At 33.8% G+C, this 17,871-nt stretch overlaps 1 long non-coding RNA gene across 1 annotated transcript in view; it reads right to left on the reverse strand.

The window, feature by feature from the left end:
- The window catches only part of LOC147596299 (uncharacterized), a 562,863-nt gene that overhangs the window by 94,608 nt on the left and 450,384 nt on the right, over positions 1-17,871 (reverse strand). The window contains exon 4 of the long non-coding RNA XR_015261405.1: positions 12,528-12,568. This is a non-coding gene — a long non-coding RNA (uncharacterized LOC147596299). The remainder of the gene's footprint in view (positions 1-12,527; positions 12,569-17,871) is intronic.

Raw genomic sequence — 17,871 nt, forward strand, 5'->3', positions numbered from 1 at the left:
TGTCGGTAAAGTTGACGAAAAGCCAGAGCAAAGTTCAACTTCTCGAGGCTCAGTTATCGCCTGTTGAGGAACGCCAATGCATTGTGAATATTAAAACTGGATCAGTGTGGGCAAGATCAAAATCCTGGGGGCCTTCAGCTTCCAAAAAATGCCCTATTCACTACTTCATGGTGTGTCAGTATACTCTTCAGGTTAATACCAGTGAACAAAAGGTCATTATCACTTCTTCTCTCCCAAAACACTTTTCCCACACCAGGCCATGTGATATTGCTGTGTCCATCCGTGTTTGTGTGCGTGTGTGTATATGTGCACCCTAGGTTTCAAACAGTTTTCAAAATGTAGTTAATTGTAAGTCATGTAGGAAATAATCTTAGTACACTTCCAGCTTGCATAAATCATACAAATATTAATTTCCTAACCAAACAATTTATTTATTCAGTGAAAACTTCTTCCTTCTTCCTTTGGTAATCTAATGCGTACCTTTAGTCTGAGTCATTGCCTCGCTGCTGGTACATATGTTTACATGCACAACTGATAGAAAAGAACCTAGGTTGAATAGATCTTTCTTTGTAGTTTAGTGTTCTTGACTAACACCAAGCAGGAGATGAAAATGATGTCTGGGTAATTAACCCTTCTCAACTTTCTTCCAGGAGTGTTGTAAAACTGAGGCATGTTCTGAAGAAGGAAGCAAAGATTGTTTAGAGCTATGTCCTCTTAACTTGTGAGCCACTACATCCATGTATTGGCACAAAGTGCTTTTGTATTACAGTGCCTTTGAAACAGATCTTCAAACTGTGACTGAGAGAGAAACAGGAGTCCTGTCTGCTTCTTTGTCAGCAGTATTATTTCTTAGTCACTGGAGTGCCTATGTATTCATTTTGAGCGGTCTTCCTACAAGAAAACCGAGCTAAAAGTTTTGGACTTCTATCTTCAAAACTGAAGAAGCTGACTAACAAAATGTGTGTACTCAAGCTGGGCTAATAACTTAAAGGACTAAAAATTTTTAGAATTTGTAATTGCAATCACAAATCAATTACAGGAAGAGGTATTTATTTTATTTTTTTTTAAGTGGAACAGCAAGGCTTTTCTTATATAAAAGAAACCAATGAAAACGAAATTATCTAAACCAAGGTGATCCCTGAAAGTATGTCTGAAAACAAGCCGATAGAAAGCTCATACCTCCCTCATCTTCCATCTTCTTCTGTTACTCTGACTAAGAGAGATTTAGACGGGATATCTCTGCACTACAATAGATTGTCCTGTATGAACATAAACTAATAACAAACACCAGACAATAAAGAAGTGTGATTTCTACTTACAAACTTCAGTTAAAAAATAAGGGAAAAATGTGAAATAGATTACCTAGCAAGAAGTACATTATTTAGAGTCATGCAACCTAAGAGAAACAGAGGCTCTAAATGGTTTAGTATGGGGTGAAATACAAACTACTGACAATTGTTTGAAACACTGGCAGCACTCTGTACGTATTATGAATTTCCTGGGAGAACAACCGATTTTGACCTTTTCAGTGTTCACTGCACATAAGAAATAGGACAAAGTGGTACAGCAGCATGGTGACAGAACACTACATATGATGAAATTAAGATATTAAAAGCCCTAGAACATTATTAGAGATGGTATTGTATATTAGCATGATATTTAAAAATCAAATATGTACCTTTTAAGGTGATACTTACATCCAGACCATACTTTTCATTTTAGATACTCCAAAAAACTTTCTGGCTTCTTGTCTACTTATGTTTTCAGCTTTTATGGAAACAAAAGTCTTTAATAACTTCTGACAGTCACATGCAAACACCAAAAAGATTAATTGCTCGTTTCAGTAAAAGAGAGGGGTTTTTTTTCAGACCTTAAACTTTGTAGTATAAACTATGTAAACATAAAAAGATACAATCTGTCATTTATTGCCTTTAAAACAAATGTATAAATCAAAATTGTCTATTGTGAAAACATTAAAGAAGTGTATTTTTTTCCTTACTAACATTTAGTCAGATTTGTTGGGGTTTTTTTTTGCCAAACTGCATAGGCTCAGATAAATACGGTGCTTTCTAGTGAAATACTCAACAACAAAATATTAATATATCATGATAAGCCCTATTCATCATACTCCATATTTAATGCAATATCTGGGTTGGTTGTTTGTTTTTTTTTTTTGTGAAACCTGCTGAGTGTGTTATATTGTCTCTGTCATTTAGTTTTTCTGTATTTTTATAGCTAGATCCATTATCTAATGAGGGAGAAAATGCTGTATAGTGTAATGTTACCTCTAGCATTTTTCTTTTTCTCACTAGCGTTATTCACATATTTTGCTCATTATTGTCCCATGAAAATTATTTATATTCTGGCTTTTTGAGGAAACACCACATATTGCAACAACTAAAGGATTTCCTTCAGTGCTCCAGGAAATCTAATATTTTAGCTCTTGGGCATTTGAGTCATTAAGGGAATTTTGATGTTCAGTACCCTGCAGCAGATTCAGCCATGTATAAGTCAAAACAACCTCACTCCACTTATGGTAAACGATCCATGCAGGAATGTTTTTTTTTTATTATCTGTTCTTTTTCCTTCATCATAGACAAAATTTTTTTTAACCAGTTTTTAATTGTCGTTTCTCAAATAATGGCAAAAGGTAAAAATGGCATCTGCTGATTACCACAAAACAATGACAGATTGTTAAAATCTGGAAAGTTCTGAAAAGTTAAATTTATCTGCCAGTATTCTACAACTAACTGATTTCCATGATGTCTATCTAATACCTTTATTCTCCACAAACCTCCAAGTAGGAAAACATCTATAACCAAGTGCAGTGCCAACACAATCAGTTTTGTAGGCCTGAAGCTTAGGATGTAGATCTTGTCCATTATTATTTCGAGTGAAAAATGTTCTTAAGAACTTCTAATTAGGATTTAATGGGAGAGTTGAAATGCAAAAAGTATTCCTAAAAGGATATCCAAAAGCGAAGAAGGATATGAGACATCTGAAGTTTGGTCAAAGCAGGAAAGGAAAATACAGTGATAAAAGACACAACACTAAGCATAGGTTAGCTGACCTAAACATTAACTTTTTCCTTTTTTTTTTTTTTTTTTGAATGCATACCTTTCAAAAAAGTCAGTAATGAATCAGGAATTATTTTCAATTAAAAATGTGTTGAAAAAAACATAAAATCTATTAATAATCAGTGATAATATTTCTTATATTACTACAAGGACTAGTCTTGCATTTAATGACATTGAATAGTTACATTCAGTAGGCTTTTTCTATACCTAACTACTTGTAGCTGTGAAGGAAATTCAGAAGTTAATCTAGTCTGCTGTTACACTTTCTTTTTGTCCACTTATTAAGTAAATTGTTCTAATTTAGATTTCTTTAAATTTTACATCCATTTCAAAGAGAAGAAAAATACTACGGTTCAGAAATGTTCACTGAGTGTAGCTCTTAATTGAGTGAATAATATAATCAACATAGTCCCCTTTTTTTTTTTTTCATTTCAGCATTTTAGCATGTGAAAAGAAGGAGATTTTCTAGAGCATATCTAATATTAAAAGTAAAAGAAAAAAAAAAAGCAGGTGAAACCCAGGAAATTCCAGATCCATCAGTTAAATATTAGTTGTAAGGGAGTACACTTGGAAATATTCTAAAGTGCTTTGAGAAACACCTGGAAAAAGACACTTTGATTTAGGATTGCTACTCAGGCACCCAAGTTCATGCTTAATTACATAGCATCCTTTGAAAATATTTCTGTAATAATAGATAAGATAAATTCTCCATATTCTGTAAAATTACTCTTTCAAAATGTATTTGAAAAGGTTTCATGCAGGAGGTAAGTGGTTAACATAAATGACCAAAAAGAGTACATATTCTAATAGATATTACATACCCTCCTTCTCCTTGAATTCCCTCACCAATATAAGATAATATAGCAAAGGAAATAGAAATAAATACATTATAGATTCTCTTTTACTCAGTTACATTCTCTACTCTGCGTTGTTGAATAGGTCAAAAGTGAAGATAATCTTCCAGGAGGAACTTACATTACCAACTGGTGTCAGAAATGGACAAACATTCTCTTTGAGTTAAAGAAAAATGTATAGCCAAATTAAAACAAATCTTCTATTTCATTAGCAATTTCTGTAAGGAAGATATTTGAATGCTCAAATTTCATTCCACCATCTCATATTTTCTAGTGAGCTCATAGGCAAGGCCTCTCTTCTGTATTTATTTATTTGGAGTTTGTTAAGCTTCTGTGGACCATTAAGGTAGTAAACTAACACTGTAATAACTTGTATTTCATGTGGGTTTTTGCAGTATGGAGGGAACTGCAGAACTGGAGTTGCCGACTAAGGCTGTCCTGAATTGGTTTTTAAAGTTCTGTTGCTGATCATGGGCAATTCAAATTAAGAATTATTACTTTTCTAAATTTGTATATAATCCAACAAAATAACAGGTTTTTTTTTCTTAAGCATAGGCAACAATTGTTTATGACAGAGTAAAACTCTAACTATGTACCTTTTCTTTTAGCCTTAGGTCAGTCTTCCTCCCCTTCTTACTTTTAAAGACCTCCATCTTGTCCTTCATGACAGTAAAAATTTTAATCTTTTAACAGGATTTCAAGTTCTTTTTGATTAGATTGGTATTAGTACAACAATCTAAAATGGAGGAAAGTCATGATGCATCCTTATGCTAATAGAGTCAGAATGACAAGTCATGTTTCATACAAGTTGAATAGAAATTTAGAAGGAGCAACAAAGTATTTCATGAGAGGCAAAAATAAATGGATTTACATTTAAAATGTACTATTGTTTTAAATAAAATCAGGTTCTATTAGTAAGTCAGTGAAGAAGTTTTTGTTTTTCTAGTATAAGGTTTTATTTTCCCTTCATTCCTCTCAAACCACAGCTCCCAGAGAGGAGAGCTCTTCTGGAGGAATTTCACTGTCAGATAAATTAATTCCAGCTGTAGAGCACTAATTAATAATCCACAGTTACCTCTCTGCAAACTGAGATAAGGCAACTAAAAACCATACTGTTTGCATACAAGTGCATGAAATAGTATGCATCAGGTTAGAAACTCTGGTATCTCTCTACATTTGGAAAAAAGGATTAAATATAGAAATATGTGAGAAAATGTTCTTTTATTCCATTTATTCTAGCTAGTCTTTCAGATTTGTTTTTGGAGAAAGCTAAACTAATCCTATTCAACTGGAAAATAATTTATTCTAAAATTATTATTTACATTGGTAAGAAGTCATTGTGTTGAGTGATCACATAGTAATCACATCTGTAGAATATTTGTTAATATTTGGATTTTATTATAGTAAATAAAAAATTCAAATTTGAAAAGACCATTCCACCTCACTAGCATCTAAAATATCAGCCACTTTATGAAGGTATAAAAAAAAAGTTTTACATTTTTTACAAAAATCTTAAATAAGAATTATCTTTCTTTTTAGTAACCTATTCTTCTGCAATTGTTTTTTTTTAAGATGCCACATGGAGGAACTGTCCTCTTTGTGCCTGGTAGTTCGTTCAAGATTTGTTTAGAATTCTTGGTCACATAACATTTTTTATGAAACAATTAAAAAAATATTCTTAGGTTGCACAACCAACAAAATATGAAACACAAGTGTTGATTAAACCTAATTAAACTCAGTCTAAAAACACATTTCTGTGTATCAGGGGAGATCTAAGATTGAGTTGGAAACCTGTGAGGATCAACTTCAGACCAAAAAAAATTAACAAAGGTAAATTTTCAAGAAATTTCTTTGAAAGCTTTCTAAGTGTCCAAAATAGGTGAAAGTGACAGGTATTTGTGGAGTTTTGCCATTCTGTGGATGGTGTGAATCTGATAGTACAAGTTTCTTCACACTTCTGCAGTCCTTCTCACGTTTCCAGCTCTTTCCTATTTCACTTTTCATCTTTTTCAGAGTTTGCCATTATTTTTTTCTTGCTCTTCACTAACATGTCTGTATATGCCAGAAAACCTTGTGATCCTTTTACCATTTCTTCAAAAATCTCAGTGTAACTTCTCACAGCCTTTTTTTCATCCTTTCCATCAACTATACTCAATAATGACAAAGAAAACATACAGTTGAGTGCTACCCCAAAAGCAACTAGAAGTGCTGTTGTGAAAAACAGCTTTTGTCAAGCTGTTTATTTTTCCTCTTGGAACTATACCTCAGAACCCCTTTTTAGCAATGCTTGAAGTCAATTAAAACAATGTCCTTAGGACTTTAAAGCAGAAGCAGTTAGTACCTGCACTAGCACAGAGGCACAACATCGTAATGAGCTGCTGGATGAGAAGGAGATAGCTGGAAACTTTAGCAGTGTGGAAGTTTATGGGACTAAACTACAGACCTATGGTTCAGCAGAAGGCCAAAAGCCTTGTGGAAAGAACAGGAGTTAGGTTTAACAAACATTTCTAGAGTAAAAAGTAACCCAGCAAAAAGGTGGACACACATCCATTCAGCTGTCAGAGGGGCTGAGAACTGAGTGGATTCTTATCTGTTCCAGGAAAACAAAGGCAGGACTCTTTGCTGACCTCATTTTCATTCAGCCGCCAAGAGAGGAAGGAAGGAAGATCCTTGGAAAGCTTTCCTTTTAGAAACTAGGAAAAAAGTGCTTATCAGCTCTAAAAATAAACCCTGTATCATCCTAGTTCCCAAAGCACTAGGTATCTTTTAGCAGCCTGAATTCTGTTAGTGATATTTGAAAGATAATTCTTCCTTTTTAATTTTACACTGAGCTTAATTTAAGGTATATTATAGAATGAAACATATTCTCTAAATACAAAAAGCACCAAAAGAAAGGCAATTTTTAAGCAACTAATTACCCTCTTTAAGAGCATCATTTTATTTAGTTCCTAAATTCCCTATGTTTTTCCCAAATTTACATACACTAGAAATATAGAATCTAGAAAGCTGGAATCTATGTTTTTCACCTACTTGCAGGACTTTAAAGAAATAAAATCAGTTAAGTCTCTCTTCTTCAGATCTTGTTTTTCACATTCAAAATCAAATTCATAACTGATTTTTATTGCTAAGACCAAGCCTAACTAAAAATATTTTTTTTTTCTACTTACAGCACAATAACTTATCTGTGGGACTAGATATTGAAAGATATATTAGAAAATACTCATCTTTTCTTTATTCAGAAAAAGAAAAAAAAAACATGGCACAGGTCATGCTTTGAATGATTCATACTGCATTTATACCTCTTCCTCTTTTTTTTTTCCTTCTTAAAAATTGCAATAGTTTTTAGATTCATTGGCATTTATCTCTCAAAAGTGAGTTTGTAGCGGGTATTATAATGACACAAATAAAAATATTTTAATTTCCAAAACCTACTAAAAGGCTGTCTAAAAAAAGCAAAAGGATTTGAAGTTCAAATGAAAGACGATATCTGAATAACACTAATCCCCAGGAGAATGCATGGCACCTGCCAGACACTGTAAAGGTTTTATAAATGTTGTCTTCTGCAAAGTCAACTGCAAACATCATAAGGCCTTTGGTAAATATGCATACCAGCCTTTTTGTTTGAGCAGAAATATTGAACTTCCTGACATTATGATTATAAACTACAGAAGATTATTTCAGTTTTTTTTTTCAAAATATTTGATTAGTAGCCTCTCTGTTTTTCCTTGGGATCAAGTTTCAAATCACACACAGAGTTAAGTGTTTGAGAAAAGTCTTCCTTAGCAATACAAGGCTGGCAAAACAGTCTATTTAGAAGTTGATTATAAGTTTAGGTATAGAAACACTGAGGTTGGAGAAGAAAAAAATAATTTAACTGCCTGATGCACGATATCAGAATGAGCAGGCATAATTCTGCACTGCAGGAAAATAATATTGTTGTTTATATTGTATAACACAAAATCTTCATCTCTTTGGCAAAGGCAAAATACCGCATTTTGTCTACAATTATCTACTCATAAGTATATCAAATTAATTTTATCTGATGCTCATAGTGTTTCCTTTTTTAAAGAACAATAAAATTTAAAAAAACTAATAAAAATCAGCAAAACATCTTAGGCCTCAAAATAGACATAAAGAGTTTCAATGAATTATAAAATGATTTATACTATGATGCTTTATAGAAACATCATCATTAAGACAAAACTTCTACATGTATTATTTAGCCTAGTTTCTGTTGTTATAATAATGCAGTCAGAAAAGGGAACAATTTAAAACACTACTGTTTGGACAATGAAAAAAACAATATCATCTTACTTTTCTTCACAATGATTTTTTTTTATTGTTTCCCCTTTACTTTGCTTCAAACATGGAAAATGCCACAGTGCAGACCTTCAAGTACCTCAGGGAAAATTTTTAATCCAGATAAAAGGATTTAAATTCTTCATCTGACCTCCTCATATCCAAACTTTAGAAAGAATTTTCCATCAGCATAAAATTTACACACGTGGATTTTTGGCCCTACCTGTCTTAAAGACTGTCAGAAAATATTTGACTAAAAACATTCTGAATATTAAACAAGGGGGGAAATCTAGGAAACTTTGTTGCAGACAGACTTGCATTTGACTCTGTTTCTTTGGAATAGGCATCATGCCATAAAGAGAAAAAATAATCTGCAAATATTTACCTACATTACACAATTTTATTATAAATATATTTAAAATTTATTTTATGTTAACTGCATTATTGCATAATAATAGTTGTAATAACAAATTTAACTTTAGTTGCAAATAAGGACTATAATTATTCTTCCTTGCAGACAAACACTCCTACTGGCTGTTCAGAAGAAGAGAAACAGGTGAAGATGCTTTCTAATCCACCATTTTTGAAATGTTTAATTGACTTTGGACAATGATATGATTATACCAAAAGCTAAAAGGAAGAATTTTCTGTCCTTTTGCACACACTACATTTATAGGAATGTTTTAGTCCTAATATTTTTAGATTGTTTTTACTATAAGACCTAGATTGTTTTTATTATAAAAAAGAACATATTTTATGGTTATAATAAGAGGGATAAGCTTTTGAATAGACCAGGAATTAGAAAATATTACCTGTCTACAAACTTTGAAACCTGAAGCCATTTAAAACAATAAACAAAATAATTTAAAATTAATAATGTACCTGCTTCCAGACACTATTGCTTAGAAAATTTCCAAATATATGCATTACCCATTAATCAAGTTTTAATAGAGTTTCATATTAGTCTGTCCAATAAAGCAAATATTCAAAGTAGGTGTTAAACATTTGTCATTCAACAGGACAGAGCAGGATTAGTTTAAAACTATATTTCAGCTCCTTCTTTTTTATTTCTCCAGAAAAATATATGGTTTGCTTTTTGAAAGAAAGTTCAGCATCCTGTTCTCCTATATTCTAAAGCTATTATTTTTTAAGCATTCATGCTCAGTTTAAAGACTTTTAAAAATACTTTAATTAAAAACATTTGTTAAGATGCTTTGCATTTAAATGCAGTCCAGGATTAACCTTATGAAAAAAAAATTGCAAATATTAAAATATGACTTCTGTTGATATAATGTTAGCTTAACTCTGTAATCTGAACTTTGTGTGGAAACATATTTATTCTAATGACACCTCTGCTGACATAAAATACTAATCTGCAAATTAGTGAACCTATTTTTACCTGCCAATAGCAGTATAAGTGATGCCTATGGACATGGTTTAGTGGTCAACTGGGCAGTGTTAGGTTAACAGTTGAACTCGATGATCTTAAGGGTCTTTTCCAGTCTAAATGATTCTATGATTCTGTTCTATGAATACAAATGTAGTACAAATCTGGAACGGATAAAAGGTAGTAAGACATAAACATTCTGCTGTATTTTGCATCAAAATACTGGGTTTAGGACATAACAGTCACATTTTTCTGTTCGCTGTATCTTCTTCTTCCTAATTTGCCAGAAATGTCTTGCGTTACTTGCAACTGTATGAAGTTAAACTGCATTCCTAGAGTCTTCTCTCTGAAAATATTTTCATTTAGGAAAAGATCAGTTATCCTTCTTACATTTAAATTTGTGGTTCAGACTTTGCTTATGAATCACCTAATGTTTGCAATGTAATAAATTTAAGGAAAGAAAACTGCATTGGCTTGCTTCTTCCCATTAGAACTTTGTCTCTGCCTATCTAGTGAAAATATCTTGAGGCATTATTAGGATACAACTGTGGATAGTAAAAGAATAGCTTCTGAACAAAAAAGACATTTGTGAATTGAGTATGATGCCAATTTCTCAGTAGGCTTGAAAGCAGCATAGCTTCAAAACTGAAAGGTTTATGCCAAGTGTCTCTTAGATTGCCCTGCTAATGTGACTCGAAATACAGTGTATTCTCACAAAACACATCAAAGGAAGGGAAAAACGAAACTCATTAATTGAAGCAATAAAGATTTATGTTCAAGCAGTGAGATGATGAGAATTAATACCACTCTGCTGAATGGAATGGAACTGCAACAATTGAATTGAACTGGAGTTCAACAAGGCCACATGCAAGGTCCTGTACATGGGTGGAGGCAATCCCAAAAATAAATACAGGCTGGGATGAGAATGGACCGAGGGCAGCCCTGAGAGAAGCACTTGGAGGTACTGGTGGATAAGAAACTCAACATGAGCTTTCTGTGTGCTTGCAGCCCAGAAAGAAAACTGCATCCTGGGCTGCATCAAAAGAAGTGTAGCCAGCTGGTTGAGGGAAGTGGTTCTGCCCCTCTACTGTGCCCTGGTGAGACCCCACCTGGAGACTGCACCCAGCTCTGGAGCCCCCAACATTAGAAGGACCTTGTTGGAGTGAGTCCAGAGGAAGGCCATGCAGATGATAAGAGGGCTGGAGCACCTCTTCTATGAGGACAGGCTGAGAGAGTTGGGGGTCTTCAGCCTGGAGAAGGGAAGGCTCTGGGAAGACCTTATAGCAGCCTTCCAGTACCTCAAGGGGCCTTATAGGAAAGATGGGGAGAAACTCTCTTGCAGACCCTGTTGTGATAGGACAATTTTTTTTTTTATACAATGAGGGTGGTGAAACACTGGAACAGGTTGGCCAGAGAGGTGGTAGATGGCCCTGGAAATGTTGAAGGCCAGGTTGGACAGGGCTCTGAGCAACCTGATCTAGTTGAAGATGTCCCTGCTCCTTGCAGGGGGGCTGTACTAGACGAGCTTTAAAGGTCCCTTCCACCCCAAACTATTCTATATTCAATGATTCTATGATTCTAGGATGATTTCAGTGACTGTAGGAAATCATGCTTATATTTGGGGAAAGGAAAAATGAAAGATTTTCCTAGGAGCCAAGCATAGAGGATCATAGATGATCTACTGCTAGTATTGCTCCTACCTTCAACTCATTTCATCTTTTTTTTTTTTTTATGTGTTCGTTGAAACAAGATTCTTTTTCCTGGCTAGTGAACTTCTGTTTCTTTAGGGACTGGATTAATCTTTGTTCTAAAATCCAAGTCCTAAACACATGAAACCAAAGGCAAAATTCCAAGTGCACTCATGTTCTCCTTTATAACTGCAGGACTATAGTAACTTTACTTTTTGACTCAAACACACTTGCAGTATCATGAACAAATAGAAATAAGTATTAGAAGCCAGCTTTGTAATGTAACATCATACCACTTGCAAATCATTATTACTTACATTGCACTAATTTTGCTGTTGAAAAACAGCATGACAACTTCTTGACTCAGCAGAAACTTGACATAACAAAGACTCTACTGCTAGTCATTCCCTCGGTACCAAGCAGTTAATATATACTGTTCATTTCCGCTAGAGTTGTGCCATTGAGTCACTGGCATGAGAACCTGCTGCTATTGGGATAAAGCATAACAATACAAAATGTGGACATAAAAAATGCTTTAGTTTTAAAGCTCATCAAGTATGCTATGTGAAGAGAGACATAAACTGTATATCAGACCTCTGTAATTTTTTTTTTTGCAACAACAAACAACTTTCCAAGTACTACAGAGAAGATGGATGTTTCAAATATGGAGAAAGAAGTGCTTAACAGGTAGTTAAACATATAAAAATATTTTTATATGGTTTTTATGTGTGAAAGACGTATATAAATGAAAAGATACAGATAAGTGTACTTTATAATTGACTTTGTTTTGTAACAATAGCTCATCTTCCTTTGGGTATATTTTCAACAGGAAAGTTACTTGAAACAAGAAAATCAGCTAGGATGTTTCTCTATTAATAAAACTTTAGGAAATCATGAGAAACACAGCTAGTTAAACATTTGATACTAATTTACTAAAACTGTTAATGTTTAAATTCAATGCACTCTAAAGTATTAGTTAGGGAAAGTTCTTACTGAAATCAAAGTCAAGTCTGAACAAACAGTGTAGGACTTCGTAAACAGGACTCAGTGGGAGCGGCTTACGATTCTTAGAATTAATGGATAACAGATTTTTAGAATTCATGGATAAATAGGTTCTTGAAGCTCAAGATACAGTGTCTAGTTGCTGTTATAATGAAAATTATAATATCACATATTATATCAAATATTAAAAATATCAAGGACAAGGAATTTTTTAACTTACTCTTCTCCGAGCCACATCCTGTTGTGTCTCAGGACAGAGATCTGAAAAAAAAAATAACAAGCATTTGATATTACTGGTAGTAAGAGTCATTGGCAATTGCCACAATTTTAAGCATACACAGAGTTATGTTTGTTGATAGAAGTAGTCAGAAAGAATTATGACTCATAAAGATTGCAATACCCGATACATACCTGAAAAGAACAACTAGGAAAAAAAGTGGAAATGCACTTCTGCTGTTCTTTCCTTCCTCTTTTTAAATTTACCTGATGTTTCTGAATTTCCTTGCAAGTCTATTTCAAATCGTATCAGAGAATATTTTAATTGCAGTTTTCATAATTTAATGTTTAAATTATTTCATAAGTGAAAGTCTGAAAAGATGCAGAATTCAAATTTTGTACTATAAGTCACCATTTCCAAATATATATCTTTGTAATTCTTGAAACATGTTCTCAGACTTGAATTAGTGTATGGATTTTAATATCATTTAAAGACCAACCCAAGTAAAAAGTCTATAATATAAAGCACTTACATGTATTGTTTGCAAGGCTGCATAAAACATTCTAGCAAATATTATAAATTGGCTCAGGTATTTTCTCTGTATTTTTGGAAAATTAGGACTCAAGTAATAATAATTAGATAATAATAATGAGAGTAGGCTATCCACATTAACTTTAGTGTTCCTACATGTTAGCCCTTGATATTATTCAAATCATAGAATCTTAAGGTTGGAAGAGACCTCCAAGATCATCAAGTCCAATTATCAACCAGACACTACCGTGCCTAATAAACCATGTCCCGAAGTGCCACATCTACACGTTCTTTGAACACCTCCAGGGATGGTGATTCCACCACTTCCTTGGGCAGCCTGTTCCAGCCTGATGACTCTTTCAGTAGTGTTTCCTAATATTCAACCTAAACCCCCCCTGCCACAACGTGAGGCCATTTCCTCTCATCCTATCAGTAGTTACTTGGGAGAAGAGACCAACGCCCACCTCCCTACAACCTCCTTTTAGGTAGTTGTAGAGAGTGATGAGGTCTCCCCTTAGCCTTCTCTTCTCCAAACTAAACAATCCCAGTTCCCTCAGCCCCTCCTCATAAGACTTGTTCTCCAGACCCCTCACCAGCTTTGTTGCCCTTCTCTGGACAAGCTCCAGCAACTTCTTGTACTGAGGGGCCCAAAACTGCACAGAGTATTCGAGATGTGGCCTCACCAGTGCTGAGTACAGGGGCACAGTCACTTTGCTACTCCTGTTCCTGATGCAAGCCAGAATGCTATTGGCCTTTTTCGCCACCTGGACACACTGCTGTGAATATATGTGAATATACATATATATATATATATATATATATATATATGAACAATTTTATTGCAACAAAATTGTTCATATGTAGAATTTTTAAATGCCATTGCAGAACTTGGCAACACTGCATAATAAAGTATGAAAGCTTAATCACATTGATTTGAGAATTGGCACTTTATTCACTAGTGGTCTGACCACATGTAATATCTATACTAACAACTGTAATGTGCACATGTTAAGATCTTCATGCATTGAAGAGGAAAATTTTCAAAAGCTCTGTTTGTCACTTTTTCTCACCTGTTTTCTCACCAATCAGTACAGGCATAATATGCACCCCTAGCACGAAACCCATGTACCAAATGTTCACATAAGTATTCCAAATGCTTCTATTCAGAAAAACTTAAGGTTGTTGTAAGCGTGAAATTTTAAGGGGTGCAAGGTCTCTGAATAACAGCAGATACTATTAAGAGGTTTAAATCTACCATACTAGTCCTTGAAGATCTTGGGTTTAGCCCTGCGATAACTAGAAATGTTGAATTTTAAGTGTCCAAACAGGAGAAAATTAATTGCCCCTAGGAAGGATATTTCACTTTATGGGGACAGAGGAAGAAACTTTTCTTAAGAAATTTAACTGTATAAATAATGAATACTTGAAAGTGATTTGGAATCAAGATTTTTCAAATATATTATTGGAAATACGGGCAAGTAAGAATTGCAGTCAGGAATTACACCAGAGGTATATATAGTCAGTTTAGGACATGGCTGACTACATGGCTTATTACTGCTGTATACATGCAGCTGTTGGCCTAAGCAGATATTGAGAATTCCAGTTCCTCTGACCAAAAAAAAAAACAAAACAAAAAAAACCAACCAAACAAAAACAAACAAGCAAGCAAACAAACAAAAAATAACCAGATCTAACCAAGGGCTCAGAATGTACAAATTTATTCCAGTCTGTGTTCATGTTAGTTAGACTTTCAATTAATTTACTTCAGAAACTGAATTACACTTCTGTGGGTTATTTACACTTTTAAACTTTGCAAGGTTAAATTTCTAATTAGCAGTGACCTTCATCTAAATTATTGTTTTCCTCCTTTTGAAACTAATTGAGTCATATAGACACTCTAAAAACCTTCCACAGCTCACCTTTAAGAGCAGTGACTGATCTTGTCACTTGTTAGATTTGTTGAAATGTTTCAAGGGGGTTTTACTGATCAATATCTATATGGAGGGCATGAGAAAGAGTAAATCATATTCTGCAAGTATTCTTTAACTGAGTTTAGAAGCAGGGGGCGTATCTTTGATGTGAAAGGAAAAGCTACTGAATTCTTTAGATTCAATAACCCATGCACTTTTTTTTTAAGTTAAGAATTGTAAGGATCAGTGAAAACACATAGGACTATTTCAAAGTGTCTAATTCATAGCATTTGAAAAAAAAAACAAATTAAAAGAGTTTCTTCACACAGCAAATACCTAAATTCAGGATGTTATTCGCAGGATAATAAATATGCGACAGAGCACCAAGTGCTTATTCTTGAGTACAGGCAAACCAGTCACATCCTTGTGTGGCACCTCACCAAGGTGATATCTGTTTGTCAGCTAAGTGATGTATTTCCTCATGAAACAGTTATTCCCTTCTGCTACCCTTCCTAATCCATTCCTCAAAATATCAACTTTTCTATTGTGTTCCTTTATCATTTAAAATCAGAGGTATTGGACAATAGTCCTTCCAGATAACTTAGTAGTTGGCTTTTAATAATAATCCAACCTCCTCTACCCCATGTCAGTTTTCCTAGACCTGCAGCTAAATAATGTTTTACTTCAAGGACTAATGTTTATAAGAATTCCAGAAACAAAGATCTATACATTGAACCTAAATAGAGATCAAAGATGTGTTTGGAGCTTTTATTGATCATTTAAGAAAACAAACTGATTTCTTGGCAGCAGCTGAGTGACCTGTGTGATATTTGACCATTGTGAATTAATTCTTTCTTACCTTATTTACATTAGCGTCAATTAAGAATAAGGTCACTGGATTTGATATGTTACAATGATGAAAGTAAGCAGAGAAAATGCATGATTTCTCTCTGAAATGGTAAAGTGACTTGATTCACTCAAAGAACACCTTAAGGCAATAAATATTTGAACAAAGAAATAAAATTTTGCATTAATATAGCATTTGCCAATGGGCACAAATAGCTTAACCTTTTACGATTCTTTCAAATGCTTTACGGTAACCCCTGATTGATGAATTTCAACATCACTTACTTGATTTTTGGGGAGATTTGTGAATGAAATCTGAGGGGAGCTCTCCACCCACTTCACACATGAACAGAAAATAATCTTCTCACTTCATCTGTTCAAGCATTAAACTGTGTTTGAGCTACTACCTACTTCTGCTGCTTTCATGATGCGCAGAACCAGAAAAAAAGGACATAGCAACTTTTTTCTTCAAAGAACACTCAGTGTTTTGAATAATCAATGTATTTGCAGTAAGCAAAAATATTTTCTTTGAATAGCAGACTTGTCATGCTCTGAACTCCAAGGCCTATTCCTTACTCATCATATGTCCATGATTTATATCATGTAGAAAACAAAAAAAGCTATTCTGGACAGTGTATTTCTGTCCTGAGGCATATTTTTGTCTGGGTTTGTCTTACACCTTTTCTTCATTATGTTATTAAAGATGGCTAAGCCCTAAGATTTTTGAAAAGTATTTCAGTATGTTAAAGATAGATGTAGTTTTGCCAAAACACTTAATCATCTAACTCTAATCAAAATGATTTCTAAGAGCACCTGTGTAGGTTAGGTGTTCAGGTGCTTTTCCAAGCATGCTAATTCCTTTGAAAATACAATCTGCAAGCCTTAACTTGGAGTTCAAAATTAAAGAGGTGTTTCCATGACTAGACAGATGTTAATGACATCAACAGCTATTCTGAGATTTATTATGGAGGCATCTTAATCAAGAGCATCTGATCCTTCTTTTGGGACTAGGACTGATGGGAGACTTACAGTCTCAGCTATTGCAGTTCTGATGATGATGTGTGTGTGCATATTGCTTCCATGGATATAAAGCCACTGGATAAACATTAGTTTTATTTATAGAATGGTATTTCTTAATAAAGTTGCAGCTGGAGGCCTTTAAACTAGATGTGACTGTTGTATACTTACTTGTGCCGACTCTTAAGTGTCAGTCAGCAGTATGAAATATTTACTATCTGAAGCAAATGGTGATGAAATGTAAAGAAAAAAAATGAATCTCTATCAAAATTAAACCTCTCTTGAAAATACATTCAATTACTGTCAAAAGACTTAAAGAATTTAACCTTTAATCTATGAATATTTGTTTCATATTGATTTATTAGTAATTTCTAGATAAAAAAAAAGTGTGTGGTATTTCAGTTTGCCTTCCAGGATCTTTGTAGCAAAGGCTAGCTAGCTAGCAAATACCTAATTCCTTGCAACAGCTTGTCAATTATAGGTAAATACACACATCAGAAAAGCAAGGGGGTTTAGAATATAGGCAGTAAACTGAAGAGTTATTTTGTATACCAAAATCTTTCTTCAAGAGGAGAATGAAGTGGTATCAACAGATAAAATGCACAGCTTACAAACACCTACATAATGAAAATAAATAAATAAGTGTTTTCCAAGACATGGGCCCATAAACACATTGTTAATTCATAACAGAGGAAAAAAAAAAGAAGAAAATATATTAAAAATACTGTCTTGGGACACCATCCGGAAATTCTCATTGTATCATGAGTAATTTCATATCTGTGTAAGTGATTTTCCTTATGTAACACAGTACACAGGAGAGTAGAATTTGATTTCTTAAGTATTGTCTAGCTGGATGTAGAATTAAGACTGAAATGAATCACTTGTAGTCACAGCATATTAATCTTTAAAATCTTCTTCATATGTTACCACTAAATGATAATTTTTAAATGTTAATAGATCTTCGAAGCGCAGAAGATGCATGATCTTTCTCTTCCTACTTAACTACTTATTATCTAATACAAGTATTTTACATTCAGTCAAAG

Source organism: Chlamydotis macqueenii, chromosome Z, assembly GCF_036417535.1.
Source record: "Chlamydotis macqueenii isolate bChlMac1 chromosome Z, bChlMac1.mat, whole genome shotgun sequence".
NCBI classification, from domain to species: domain Eukaryota; kingdom Metazoa; phylum Chordata; class Aves; order Otidiformes; family Otididae; genus Chlamydotis; species Chlamydotis macqueenii.